Source organism: Lactuca virosa, chromosome 6, assembly GCF_052849685.1.
Source record: "Lactuca virosa cultivar CGN04683 chromosome 6, Lactuca_virosa_CGN04683_v6, whole genome shotgun sequence".
NCBI classification, from domain to species: Eukaryota; Viridiplantae; Streptophyta; class Magnoliopsida; order Asterales; family Asteraceae; genus Lactuca; species Lactuca virosa.
In genome coordinates this window covers 74,833,518-74,848,082 of record NC_136431.1, presented here as the reverse complement: position 1 = coordinate 74,848,082, position 14,565 = coordinate 74,833,518, and positions in this window count along the sequence as shown.

Genomic DNA, 14,565 nt, shown 5'->3' with positions numbered 1-14,565 from the left:
CTCTCTCTCTCTCTATATATATATATATATATATATATATATATATATATATATATATATATATATATATATCTTTTGACATCATTTCTAGCTATTTGTGATTATGAGGGCAACCGAAAAATGACTTTGCTTCTGTTTTCTACTTTATAACAATTTAGTTATGAGCTTACACACCTTAATCCAACACTTTTCACATTGGTCTTGAAAATATGATACATTGGTGGATTGATTTGTTCTTTTCACCTTAGCCTTGAAAATGGAAAAGGATTAAATGATATGATATGATATGATATGATAAGTATGAAATGATTTTTATGTAAATGCCTTGAAGTGTTTTGGGCACAAATCGACGTATCTCATGAGACATTATTATTTTATGTATCTCTTTTTAATGCCATGTATCCGAAGTTGTACTAAAGAAAAAAAGTGATAGATGAAAGTTAGAAGTTAAGAGATAGAGAGTGAAATGGAGCTTGTCAAGGTCATTATTAATGATATTGATGTAATTCGTATTTTCTTGGTATGGTTGTATTGATACTTAATGGTAACACCCAATGTTTTAATTGTAAATGTTTTTGTGGGACCAAATTTTTATTAAATACGGGTTAATTTCCGAAAAGATTTTAGAAACATAGCATATTAAAAAGTTTGAAAATTTTGGGGTGTTACATCCTAGCTACAACCTATTGATATTGATAATAGCAAGTCAAGGTGCACACCACATAACGTTGAAATTAACTTCAATATTGTAATGAAACATAAAAGAAGCTTGTGGACTTATTGAATACAACTAGAAAATAAGAGACTTTAAAACCAAATTGAGAGTTATTGATAACTATTTTGAGACACTAACCCTTTCTTTTAATAGAAAACACGATTACAAATATATCAAAATGAATTAAGTGTGTATTAGTCTACAACTAAATGAATTAAAATAATGTAATTTTTTTAGTGGCTCAATATTATAGATAAAAAAAAGTAGCAAGATGCAAGGGATCGAATTAGAAAGTAATATAAATAATTGAGTTTTATTGTCACTAGTTTCTTTTTAGTTTCTTAAATCTAAAAGCAAACCAATTGAAAGAACGTGTTACAATGCTATCAAACAACGAGTATTTTCTAATGGTTTTCGTTCCAAAAAAATGATTGGATTTTAATACTTCTACAAGAACCACATCTTTGTCAAAGTAATAGCTTCAAGAGAATCCTTTTTCGTACAGGACTTATGAAATAAATCAACCAAATCAAAAATTTTATTTATAGATTTAACATTTGGCATAGACACTTCACACCAAATAACAACAATTGGCTAAGATTTCAAAAATTAATAATGGAACTTACGCTTACAATAAGAGTAACTTTGGTTATGAGAAGAATAGCGCAAAAGAAGGAATGAACAAATGATGGCGTACCAGAAGAAAAGAACTTGAGTTGGAGGGAAATTGTTATAGGAAACCCTTTCAAGGATACGAGAGTAGTGATAACTGATGGGTTTTGAGCATTAGAACATTCTTATGTGCACATGCAACCCTAATTGCTTTGGATCTAGGTTTTTCTCAAGTTATACATGCAAAAAAGATTTCCAAAGCAATAACCCTAATTCTAAGATATATAAAATCGAAACTTATAGGGTTTAGATCTTACCTTTATTGTTATCTTGTAATAACAAGTAATCCTTCTTTAATTCCTTGACCTTCCAAAGTCTAGTGACCCAAGCTTTGCACTTCTAATGGAGTCACAAACGCCACAAGCAAAGAATGAGGGAGAAGGAGGTAGAAATCGGCTAGGGTTTCTTTTGGAAGCTGGTAGGCCGATTTCTAGAGGCTGGGGTTCCTTTTATAGTTGAGGCTGCTAGGGTTTTCAGCTGGAAAGCCTAATTTCCTTGCTTAGGCCCTAAGCAGTCCATGGACCCCCATATGATAGGCCTTGGACGAAAACTCTATGGGGCTTGCCATAGATTTTCGTCCCACCCCTTTCAATAGAGTCCATCAGCCCAAAACTGCAATTATCACTGATTTACATAATCAGTCCCCGTTCTTTTAATAAGTTCCTTTAACCACTAAATTAATTCCAAATTAATTTATGATTAAACACTAATTAAATAATATGATTACTAATTAATATATTATTCTTATAATATATTAATAAACCATTTATTAACCGCTTTCTCCAAAGCTCATCATGTCCAGTTGCTATGGTGAAGGCAAACCCAAAAGGACCATGCTACAATCAAATCAAGTATATACCAATTATAGTTATGGGCTTAGACACCTAATCCAACAGTCTCCCACTTGGATAAGTCTAATAACTATAACTGCAAGTATGACTTCAAAATCCGATTAGCAATCGTAGCTTTCAAAAGCCGTTGTCGAACTCTGACCTAGTCAATGACGCGTCCTTTAGATAAGGGATCATATAATCCTCCGTTTTGCAAGATATTGTGTGGACAAAGACATGGAACATAATCATTCTCGATGTCCAACAGTTTGTTTCCCGATTTTTGATTTGTCTAACAACGAACTTAATAGAACACATCAATTCAGTCCTCACCGGGCCAGACACATAAGTCAACACAAAATCATCGAGGGGCCCAAGATATCGCTTTTACCCTCTTAGGATAAAAGGAACAGATAAACTTTGACTTATCTGTTTGTACTATTTACTCATTAAATCGTACACATCAATACGTTTTATAACATCAAGTTACTTATGCGTTTACGCATTATCAATGCACAATCAACTCGTAAACAACAAATCATATATATCGGTTTAAATATTATATGATATTATCGTCTCACAATCACTCATGATGAATTCCATGAAGTGATTCAAATGAGCGTGGGTTTAATCCAATACTCAAATCCTATTTCAGGAGTACTCATGAACGTTGCGGCAAGCCTTTGCTATGTCTAAGCACTTAGACAATCTACAAACCAATTCATGATAGTCTTGCCTTATTACTTACTCCCAACGTATGATCGACTGTGGATAATTTGAACAATCCATTTATTCTTGTAGTAAAACATGCAAAAAATGAAACAATAGTAAACAACTGACACAAGATAGTAAGCTTTACTCATAAATAAATCTCCATTACTTAATCATCAAATGTCAATTACATTTATCTATTACAAGTTTCTAAAAATATATCTAATCACTAAAATTAATATCGTCCTTCAGTCCAATGCTCCTTGCATGATGAACGTGCTTGATCCTTCTTAGACCCTTTGTGAGGGAATCTGCAGGATTCTCTTCTGACGACACCCTCTTGACCATGAGGAGTCCTTCTTCTACCCGATGTCTGATGAAGTGGTATTTTCTGTGGATAAATCTGGATTTGCCATGATCCCTTGGTTCCTTGGTTAAGGTAACCGCTCCTTCGTTATCACAGAAAATCTCCATGGGCTCCTTTATGGCTGGTACAACTCCAAGGTCTCCAATGAAGTTCTTCAACCATATAGCGTCCTTCGACGCTTCGCTCGCAGCTATGCACTCTGATTTGCACGTTAAATCAGCCACAGTCTCCTGTTTTGAACTTTTCCAACTCACTGCTCCTCCATTAAGGGTAAATACCCAGCCCGACTGAGAGCGGAAGTTATCTTTGTCGGTCTGAAAACTGGTGTCACTATAGCCTGTCACTCTCAAGTCATCACTCCCAATAAGGACCCAGTCCTTAGTCCTTCGTAGGTACTTAAGAATGTTCTTCACTGCTGTCTAGTGAGCTTTACCTGGGTTCCCTTGATATCGACTAACCATGGTCAACTCAAAAGCCACATCAGGGCGAGTACATGTCATAACGTACATAATCGAGCCAATGGCGGAAGCATATGGCACTAGACTCGTCTCTGCTATCTCGGAATCGGTACTCGGACTCCGAGTCTTACTCAGCTTGGTATTTTTCTAGATTGGTAACTCCCTTTTCTTGGAATTCTCCATGCTAAAATGTTTCAGCACCTTGTCCAAGTAAGTACTCTGACTAAGTCCTATTAGTCTTTTACTCCTATTTCTCAAGATCTTTATCCCCAGAATGTAAGCAGCTTCCCCTAGATCCTTCATAGCGAAACACTTCCTAAGCCAGGACTTAACCTCCTGCAAGGTTGGAACGTCGTTTCCTATGAGCAGTATGTCATCGACATACAATACTAGAAAGATAACTATACTCCCACTAGCTTTGTCATATACGCGGGACTCATCCTCACTTCTAGAGAAACCAAACTCTTTGACTTCTCATCGAAGCAAAGATTCCATCAGCGAGACGCTTGCTTCAATCCATAAAGGGATTTCTCAATCTTGCACACTCTATTGGGGTATTTAGCATCCACAAAACCTTCTGGCTGACACATGTAAACATCTTCAGCCAGTTTCCCATTAAGGAAAATAGTTTTGACATCCATCTGCCATATTTCATAATCATGAAACACAGCGATGGCTAACATGACCGTAATAGACTTGATCTTGGCCACTGGTGAGAAGGTCTCATCATAGTCAACCCCCAGGGTTTGAGTAAGGCCCTTCGCAACCAGCCGTGCCTTAAACGTGTGCACCTTTCCATCCATTTCAGTCTTCTTCTTGAAGATCCATTTGCACCCAACTGTCTTTCGACCTGGTACATTGTCAACCAAGTTCCAAACTTGATTGTCATACATGGACTGGATCTCATTGTCCATTGCCTCTTTCCATTTAGTAGACTCAGGGCCCGCCATGGTTTCCTTGTAGCTATTAGGTTCATCCAAATTTATCAGTGTACTATCACTGATAAATGCATCACCTTCCGTAATTATATGGAAACCATATAATACAGGTGGAACGCTAAATCTACTGGAACGTCTAAGAGGTAACAACTGGTTCAATAGGAATCTCTTCCTCAGGTTGAGTGCTAGTGTTAGAGGTTCCTTCGCCACTTGATTCTTGAATCTCTTCAAGATCAATTGTCCTCATACCGTCCTCTTGGCATATGAGTTCCCTCTCACGGAAAAATCCTCTCCTCTCTACGAAGACCACGTTATCACTAGGTCTGTAGAAAATATATCCAAAGGATTTTTGTGGGTAACCGATGAAAATACACCGCTCACTTCGAGGTTCAAGCTTGTCGTGAGTCTCTCGTCTTACGAAAGCTTCACAACCCCAAACCTTGATATGTGCCAACAAGGGAACCTTCCCTGTCCACATCTCGTGAGGTGTTTTAGCAACCTTCTTAGTTGGGACTAGATTAAGGATATGGATGACAGTCTCTAAGGAATACCCCCAGAATGAGATTGGTAGCGAAGCTCGACTCATCATGGAACGAACCATGTCTAACAAAGGTTCGATTGCGCCTCTCAGCCACACCATTAAGATGCGGTGTTCTAGGTGGCGTCAATTGTGAAACAATTCAACATTCCTTAAGATAGACGTGGAACTTGATACTAAGATACTCACCACCCCTATCAGATCTGAGCATCTTTATCTTCCTGCCCAATTGATTCTCCACTTCTTGCTTAAACTCTTTGAACTTTTCAAAGGTTTCCGACCTGTGTTTGATTAAGTAGATATATCCATATCTTCTATAATCATCGGTAAAAGTCACATAGAAGCGGTTAGCATCCCTTGTGGTGGATCTAAAAGGCCCACACACATCTATGTGTATGAGATCCAACAATCCTTCACCACTTTCACAAGTACAAGTGAAAGGTGATTTAGTCATCTTTCCAAGTAAACAAGACTCGCAAGTGTCATCTGACTTTAAGTCAAATGACTCCAACACTCCATCCTTTTGGAGTTGGGCTATACGCTTCTTGTTGACATGTCCAAGACGACAATGCCACAAGCATGCATTGTCTAAACCATTAGACGAATCAATATACAAAACATTATTTCCTAAGTTATCTACAACCATCACAGTTTCATATACACCATTACAAGGCAATGCTTCAAAATAAAATATACCATTATAATAAGCATTAATAGAACCAACTTCATTATTAAATGAAAATCTAAAACCTTGTCTGTACAATCCATGAAAAGAAATAATATTCCTTGTCATCTCTGACGAGTAGCAACATTCATTTAAATCTAGCCCTAACCCACTATTAAGCATTAAAGAGTAAACTCTGATCTTGGTAACAGGAGACGACTTCCTATTGCCCATAATCAAGTTCATCTCCCCCATGCTCCACATCCCTACTTCTTTATAGCCCCTGCAAATCAGAACAAATGTGAAAACCACATCATGCATCAAGGACCCAAGAACTAGCATGTGATGAGTTATTAGATAGAATAGTATAAATACCTGTGAAGGAGGGCTTTATCTTCCCATCCTTGATGTCCTGCAAGTACTTCGGGCAGCTTCTCTTCCAATGCCCCTTATCATGGAAGTAGAAGCACACTGCTTCTTTAGGATCGGAGAAGGGATTAGCAGGACCGGTTTTTGCTTTGGATTCACTTGAATAAGATCCATAATGAGACTTTCCCTTCTAGTTCTTCGAGGGAGCTTTCCTCTTTTTCCCCTTTCCATGTCTAATAGCCAGGACTGGGGCAGCAGCAGGAGTGGACTCAACAACTTTTCCTTTAAGTCCACTTTCAACAGTTCTTAACAAACCTTGAAGTTTTCTCAAGGTGACCTCCTCCTTGCTTAGATGATAAGTCATCTTGAACTGATCATAGCAGGGAGGCAAAGAGTGTATGACTATATCAATAGCCAACTCTTCGTCAAAGTTGACATTCAACTTGAGCAAACGATCCACATTCCTTTGCATTCTATGCAAGTGGGTCGTGATGGAATCTCCATCCTTCATTTTGGTTGTAATGAACGAGGTGACTATCACGTACCTCTCATGACGTGCTCTCTGATGGTACTTTTCCATTAGGTCCTGGCACAGCTCATAAGGCCAGTAGTGCTCGTAGAAACGCTGGAGTTCTGGAGTCATAGTGGCCACCATAATGCATGACACCTTTGTTTCTTCCTTGCATCGTGTGACATCCCCATTTTCACGGCCAGAAAAGACCGATTTCGTTTATGCTTTTAAAATAAAATCAGAGTAATCTTTCAAAAGGTGTTGCGGAATTTGTCCCCAAAACAAAATATGATAAAAATTTATCAAAGCATTTCTTTAAGAAATGTATGTTCATTATATTAGAAAACCTCGTGATGTCATGTTCTGATACAGACCAAAAGCATAAACAGTACGATATAGGCCTTACAACAGTTCTAAAAGCATAAACAGTACGATATAGGCCTTACAACAGTTCTTTACATCTACTGGCCTATAATCTAAAATCTCTCGTCATCATCCAACTATGCTCTTGTTCCACTACCTGTAATATAGAAAACTGAGTGGGTCAGGCTTGGGAGCCTGGTGAGCACATAGGGTTTTCAACCCACAATAAATAAATTTATTAAGTTTAGTCATCAAAAAATCAACCCAATTTCCCATCCCCATTATCTTCTTTATTCTTAAAGATCTTAAGAAACATATGGCCTTCATTCATTCATTCCTAAGGATTATCCTAAGGAATTGGCACGAAGTCCATCGCTGCCAGGGTTCTTAAATTATAACTGGTGAACACGTAGTTTAAAACATCTGGTAAACACATAGTTCAAAAATATCTGGTGAACATTTACTTCAAAAATACTTAATGAACACCTAGTGAACACTCAGTTCAAAAATACTTGATGAACACATAGTTCAAAATACCTGATGAACACATAGTTCAAAAACACCTAATGAACACATAGTTCAAAAAGACCTAAAGGTTACGAGCCTGTTAATGTTCCACTGGACTGTCTAGAAAAGTCTGTGGTCGTCATCTATATTCTGCTAGATGACTGGAACATCGTCAACATCGAGACCTCTCATCATTTTATTTCATCATACATCAACTATTTCATCTACCCATGTTATACCCAACATATTTGTAGATAAAAAAAATACATATATATAGTTTAAATCATTTTAAATATGTATAAAAAATTCATTCAACATCCATCTAAAAAAAACAACATATATACACATAGGACGTATTTTATATAAAATACTTCATATCTATGTGTAAGATGAAAGTGACTATACACTCACCTGATAAGATGGTGATTGGACAACACTTCGTCCCTTAAAACAATCTTTTTCGATGAAATCGGGAGGTTTGCTTAAAAACCGGGCTTCACGTGAGCAGAGTTTCGACTCGAAAAACTCTTTTTCTTGGAGATTTCGGGGCTCCAGGATTTCTTCGGGTGTTAGGGGTGTTCCCGAGGCTTCGGGGGTATTTATTGCAACTTAAAAGAAAATAGAGGGTGGAAAGGTATAAAATTTGTAAATAAAAATCGGATGGTCTCGCATGCTATTTATAGTGGCCGAAGCCTGGCATTACGTTGGGCGTAACTTCCTGGTACGCGGGGCGTACTGCCTTGCAAGGCTCTACGCCAGACGTACTCTCATATGTTGGGTGTACCGTGATACATGGCTTCGGACGTGTCAAGTGTGCGAGATACGTGTTGCATGCGAGGGTAAGGGCGACGTGGACAATCCGAGGCCTAGCTTCCGAGTACGTTTGGCGTAATCTTGTACGCGGGGCGTACTCCGATTTTTCAAACTTCAAAAATTTGTAACTTTCGCCTACGAGCTCCGTTTTTGACGTTCTATATATCAACGCGTAGGTGTGACCGTGCTCTACGACTTTCGTTTAGACTCCGTCGGCTAATTATGAATTTATTTTTAAAGTTATATTTTTAACAGACCGGGACAGGAAAAGTCTGTTAAAAATTCATAACTTCTTCATCCGATGTCCTTTTTTTTCTGTCTTTTTACAGTTAAACTACTATCGACAAGATCTTCGATTCTCGTTTAGGTTATGTTGGCTAAAAATTGCTCGATCTATAATTCGGATTCCGCGTTGCATACTGCTATGCCAAATCTTAGAAAATTCATAACTTCCTCATACAAATTCAGATTTGGACATTCTTTTTATGCACGCTCTCGGTTTAACGTATACTACGACTTTCATTTAGATCGCTAAGGCTAAAAAGCACTTTATCGTAAATTCACTTTTTACGTCACATAGCGTCGTGCCGGTTCTGTCGCGAAACTTCGACAGTTCATAACTTCTTCGTTATAACTCGAATTTCGGTATTTTTTATATCTCCGGAATCCTTGTTTCAACCACTACAATTTTCTTCATAGATATCGAGTTTATCTAACATATGTTTAAATCCTAACAACTATAAAACACATAATTTCACATAATTCATTCTTATTACTTCAAAAAGAGTTACAAAGGTTGACCTAGACTATTACATCAACATTAATGCCTAGCCTAGAAACACAAGCGTTACACATCAGGCCCTATAGTCCTCCATTTCTTTGGGAGTAGCAGTAGCTTCATCAATCTCAGCGAGTTCCTTGTCGAGAATGTGTTCCTTATGCTCGTATCACAGGGCCATTCTGATGTTTCTGGTCCAATCATTGAAATTGGATCCATCAAAAGTAACCCTCCCACAAATGTTTAGGAGCGAGAGTGGGTTCGAAGAGTTTTTGTTGTTGGAGGTTGAGCCGGGAGCGTTGCTTGAGCCAGACATCTGAAAAGGAAGAAAGACAAAGTTTTGATTAGATAAGGAGTCCTTAATATAACACCCAAATGAAATATTAAGGCTAGGACCCAACACAATAATTCACAATTCGGAAGAGGGATGTCGTAATCCAATTGTAAATTATTTGAAGTTAGGTAAATGACAATTTCCAATTCCACAACGAAAAACGAAATTAAGATAATTAGGTTTTAAATGAAATGAAATTCCTAGATTCTTTTGAGATTCATTAAAATTTTCAATGGCATGTTTAATCTTAATTATGCCCTTCAAGTTTATGACTGGGATACCGAGGATCACAAACAAGGTGTGAATAACCATGCAAATTAGCTTGGTACTCTCGAGGTCATTTACCACCTAATCAATGTGCCGATTAACCACACACGCTCCATTGATCTATGATAATTTACGAGCTACCCATTGCCACCCTTGTTAGTCCAAGTTAGTGTGATGGTTAGCCACACACGCTCCACTAATGACTTGACAAGGTGCAATGTGTAATTTCATAGATTAGCATCAAATTCACATTTTCCTAAAGTAACTAAGATTGTAAATTTATAAAAACATTTAGTTACTTTGTAATTATCATTATACTTATTAATGAGAGAATTAATGTCCTATCCTACCCGTTTGGCTAACGACCCTCCACTAGTCAAGAGTGCGGTGGGTAAGAGTGGATACCCAATGTCGATCATTTTATAGGTCGCTTCCTTAAACACCCCTTATAGACCAGCTTCGTGAATGAGGCTTACTAACGGTAAGAATGACTCATCTTATACATATATATACATATTAATCCTTTAATATTATAATAGTATAAGGGGTGTATTTTAAACTTTTAAAATACTAGGGTTTTAGAATTTAATATCTCAAAATTAAACTTTTAATTAATTTTTAAATTCCAAAACTAGAGGGTGCAATTTGAAACTTTTTCAAAATTATTCAAATCAAATTTTAAATAATTAATTAATCAAATAATTTGCCATTATCTTAAAATTTGACCAAATCCATCTATTTGGATAAGGAAATCAGATTACCATTTAATAAAATTAATTTATTATGATAAAAACAAGTTGTGGTAATTATCCTAATCCAAAATAGATCAAAAATTCGGAAAATTTGCTGTCAGGCGAGTCAACTCGTCGAGTCAGGGCTTGGACTCGTCGAGTTCATCTTTGAACTCGTCAAGTTCAGCAGTCAGAAAGCAAAAACAGTTTTGATCCAGCTTTAGACAAATCACTATTGCATCAAATATAACAGAAAAACATCCTAGGCTCTCATACCACTGATGGATTTTGAGCATTACAACATTCCTATGTGCACATGCAACCCTAATTGCTTTGGATCTAGGTTTTTCTCAAGTTATACATGCAAACAAGATTTCCAAAGCAATAACCCTAATTCTAAGATATATAAAATCGGAACTTATAGGGTTTAGATCTTACCTTTCTTGTTATCTTGTAATAACAAGTAATCCTTATTCAATTCCTTGACCTTCGAAAGCCTAGTGCCCCGAGCGTTGCACCTTTAATGGAGTCACAAAAACCACAAGAAAAGAATGAGGGGGAAGGAGGTAGAAATCGGCTAGGGTTTCTCTTGGAAGCTGGTAGGCAGATTTCTAGAGACTGGGGTTCCTTTTATAGTTAAGGCTGCTAGGGTTTTCAGCTGGAAACCATAATTTCCTCTAAACAGTCCATGGACCCCTATATGATAGGCCTTGGACGAAAACTCTATGGGGCTTGCCATAGATTTTCGTCCACCCCCTTTCAATAGAGTCGATCAGCCCAAAACTGCAACTATCACTGATTTACATAATCAGTCCCCGTTCTTTTAATCAGTTCCTTTAACCACTAAATTAGATCCAAATTAATTTATGATTAAACACTAATTAAATAATATGATTACTAATTAATATATTATTATTATTATATATTAATAAACCATTTATTAACCTCTTTCTCCAAAGCTTATCATGTCCAGTTGCTATGGTGAAGGCAACCCAAAAGGACCATGCTACAATCAAATCAAGTATATACCAATTATAGTTATGGGCTTAGACACCTAATCCAACAAGAACAATGAAGGAACAAAAGAAAGAATAAGTTCTTAGAGATAAGTGTGATGGCAAGACTAATAATTTGGTAAGAGGAGATGAAATCGTTTTCCATCATTGATTATTCAAGTCATGTATTATTAAAAAGGAAATGTGAAATAGTGTAATATATTTTATTAAGTGTTTAGATAACTAGAAATGATGACCATATTATTTAGCATAAGGTGAACCAGGGGCACCTTGGTAGTTCTTGTGATTGGGTTGGTCTAGGGGAACCCTGGCAGTCTTGTCAAGATTGGTTGCACCATGTGAACCCTTACAACTTTTATTGGTCACACAAGGTGGACTAGGGGAGTCCTAGCACTATTTTATGTTTTGAATGTTTTCAGTTACTATGGGTATGATTATTCATGTATAAGAGGATAAAGAGAAGTGTTATAGATTTTTACAAATTCATAAAAACTAGAATACCTTACTGTAATATTTTAGTAATGGTTAGAATGTTTGACCGCATGAAATATCAGATCAATAGAGCATGTATTAGTGCAAGTCTCGAGACATCAAATATGAGAATAGGAACGAATGTAGATAGTGTTTGAAACATTATGCACATACCAGTTAATATGAAAACTTAATGTAATAAGTTCAATGTTTTACCATGATAAAATATCCTTTGGACATGTTCTGAATTCCATATGTGATTGGTATAAAAGGATCAAGAAATGACCTCAAGGGATATGGCAAGGATGAATGGACAAATGATAAATAAATGCATGAATGAAAGATCTATAGAAAATGCTTTGAGTCTTCTATTAGTCGCATGAATCATACCACACATGTCTATATATTACATTTTGAATGCTTGTTAGGAATATATTTTAGTTTTGGGTTGGATTTCACTCCCATGAGTTATAACTAGACTTATAAGAATACTTTGGGAATTTGAAAGATTATTTAATCTTACGAGTATTCTCAGTCCTCTAGTGGTTTATTTCTATCTCATATAAATTGTGTTTGAAAGAAATATCATTGAAAGAAGAAGCATATTTAATGGAAATATAAGATATTATGAATGGCAGACATCAAATAATGGGTTTGTCTAAGGACAAGTGGATGGACAAAAATGGTAAATGGAAAACATTAGAAGCGAATAGTAAATCTTGAATGGAATCATGAAGAAAGAAATAAGGATTATAAGCCACCTGAAGAAATAATGCAAAAATGATTATTAGTGCGTAGATGTATTAGTTAGTGGAACCTTCAAAAAAACACCCATCATTTTCTTTTAATGTAGAGATAGAATGGGACAAAGATATTTAATCCCACAAAGTGACTAAATGGTATAAGTATATCTAAATGTTAGAAGTAATATTGAAGAAAGAAAAAAGAAATGTCAAACGCATGCCTTCCAATGTAATAAATTGAAAAGTCCATCGAAGTCATGATAACATAAAATACTTTAGAAAACCAAGTGAGAAAGGATGAGAATCTACAAGAAACTATGTCTGGTGACAAAAAGTAGTCTAATAGTGATAATATGCAAGCAAGAGATCTTTGAGGTTGCTGCGAAAGAATTTACAAGCATGATTGCGGAGATTATTGAGAAGAAGATGTGGTTGGGTGCGATGGGAAGGTCTGATGTGCTGGTCATAGAAAAAGACTAAATTCATGCTAGCCTCAAACCAAGGGGGAGACTGTTAGGTCATATTTTGTTGGTTTGGGCTAGGCATCCATTTGTATAGGTCTTATTAGTCTTTGTATGGGTTTTTGGGGTGTTTACGGTTGGGTGAACCGTAAACAAGGTGTTTATGGTTCAGTTGGTGTTTGCGGCTGCAAGGTTGTTTGCGGCCATGAACTGTTTACGGTTCACTGTTCCCTATAAATATGTGTCAGTCTTGTCAGAGTAGTCAACGGTTGTATGTGTGTGTTCCATTATACCTGGCGTTTACGGCTAATAGAACGTGTGCAATTTGGATCATTTCTGTTTCTACTCCTTCTTATTCTTATTGACTTTAGCTTGTTCTTTTGTTTGATCACTAGTTGGTTCCAAATTTGGGGACATACAGATAACTAAGTTCATAAGAAAAAAAGAATTCAAGGAAAGATAAAGTTCAAGAGTTTCGAAGGAAAAGAAAGTTTATCTAAGTATATGAAGATTCAAACGACAAGGGTATACATGTTATAACTTGTTGAGAAAGATTTGACAACATGAAGAATACAATAATGGGTTGAAGTTTAGGAAAAATAATATCCAGTTTAAATGGCAATTGGATAATGATGTGAAACAATATTAAGATAACCCTCCTAGTTAAATAACAACTGAGATCAAGTTTGATTTAAGAAATGAATCTAAGATCAAGAAGGAAAATGTATAAGTAAAGAAGTCTTAAGAAAATAGAGGTTATAGATATGTGGAGATAATTAAAGAAAGAACATGGGAAGTAATGCTTGAATACAATCATGATATGACTCAAACACATCTATGAGAATCGAGAAAGGGAGGAATAAACTATGACTATGCAGGAATAAAGTAAAAGAAGTTGATTGACCATGGTTAGGGAAATCCAATAGTTGGTCGAACAAAAAGAAAGGTTTAAAGAAAAGAAAATTTTCAAGAATTAACCATGTTTGGAAAAATAATGTTTTTGTAAGTGAATCTAACCTCGCTTAATTTATGTTAGTGATTTTGAGGACGAAATCCTTTTAAGGGGTAGATATTTGTAATAACCACAAATTTCTTATATCTAATAATAAACAAGTGGGTAATAAGCCTCGTTGTCTATGTTAACATATCATGTGATCTTAAGGGTAATTTGGTCAAGTTATGAGTATTATAAACTTTTGAATTCTCGAGTCTTTTCAGTGTGCTAATGTAAGTTATAAAATCCTTTGTGACAAAGTGAAATATGAAATTAAGAATTTAGAAATGGAGTTATGTATTTTGATTATAAGG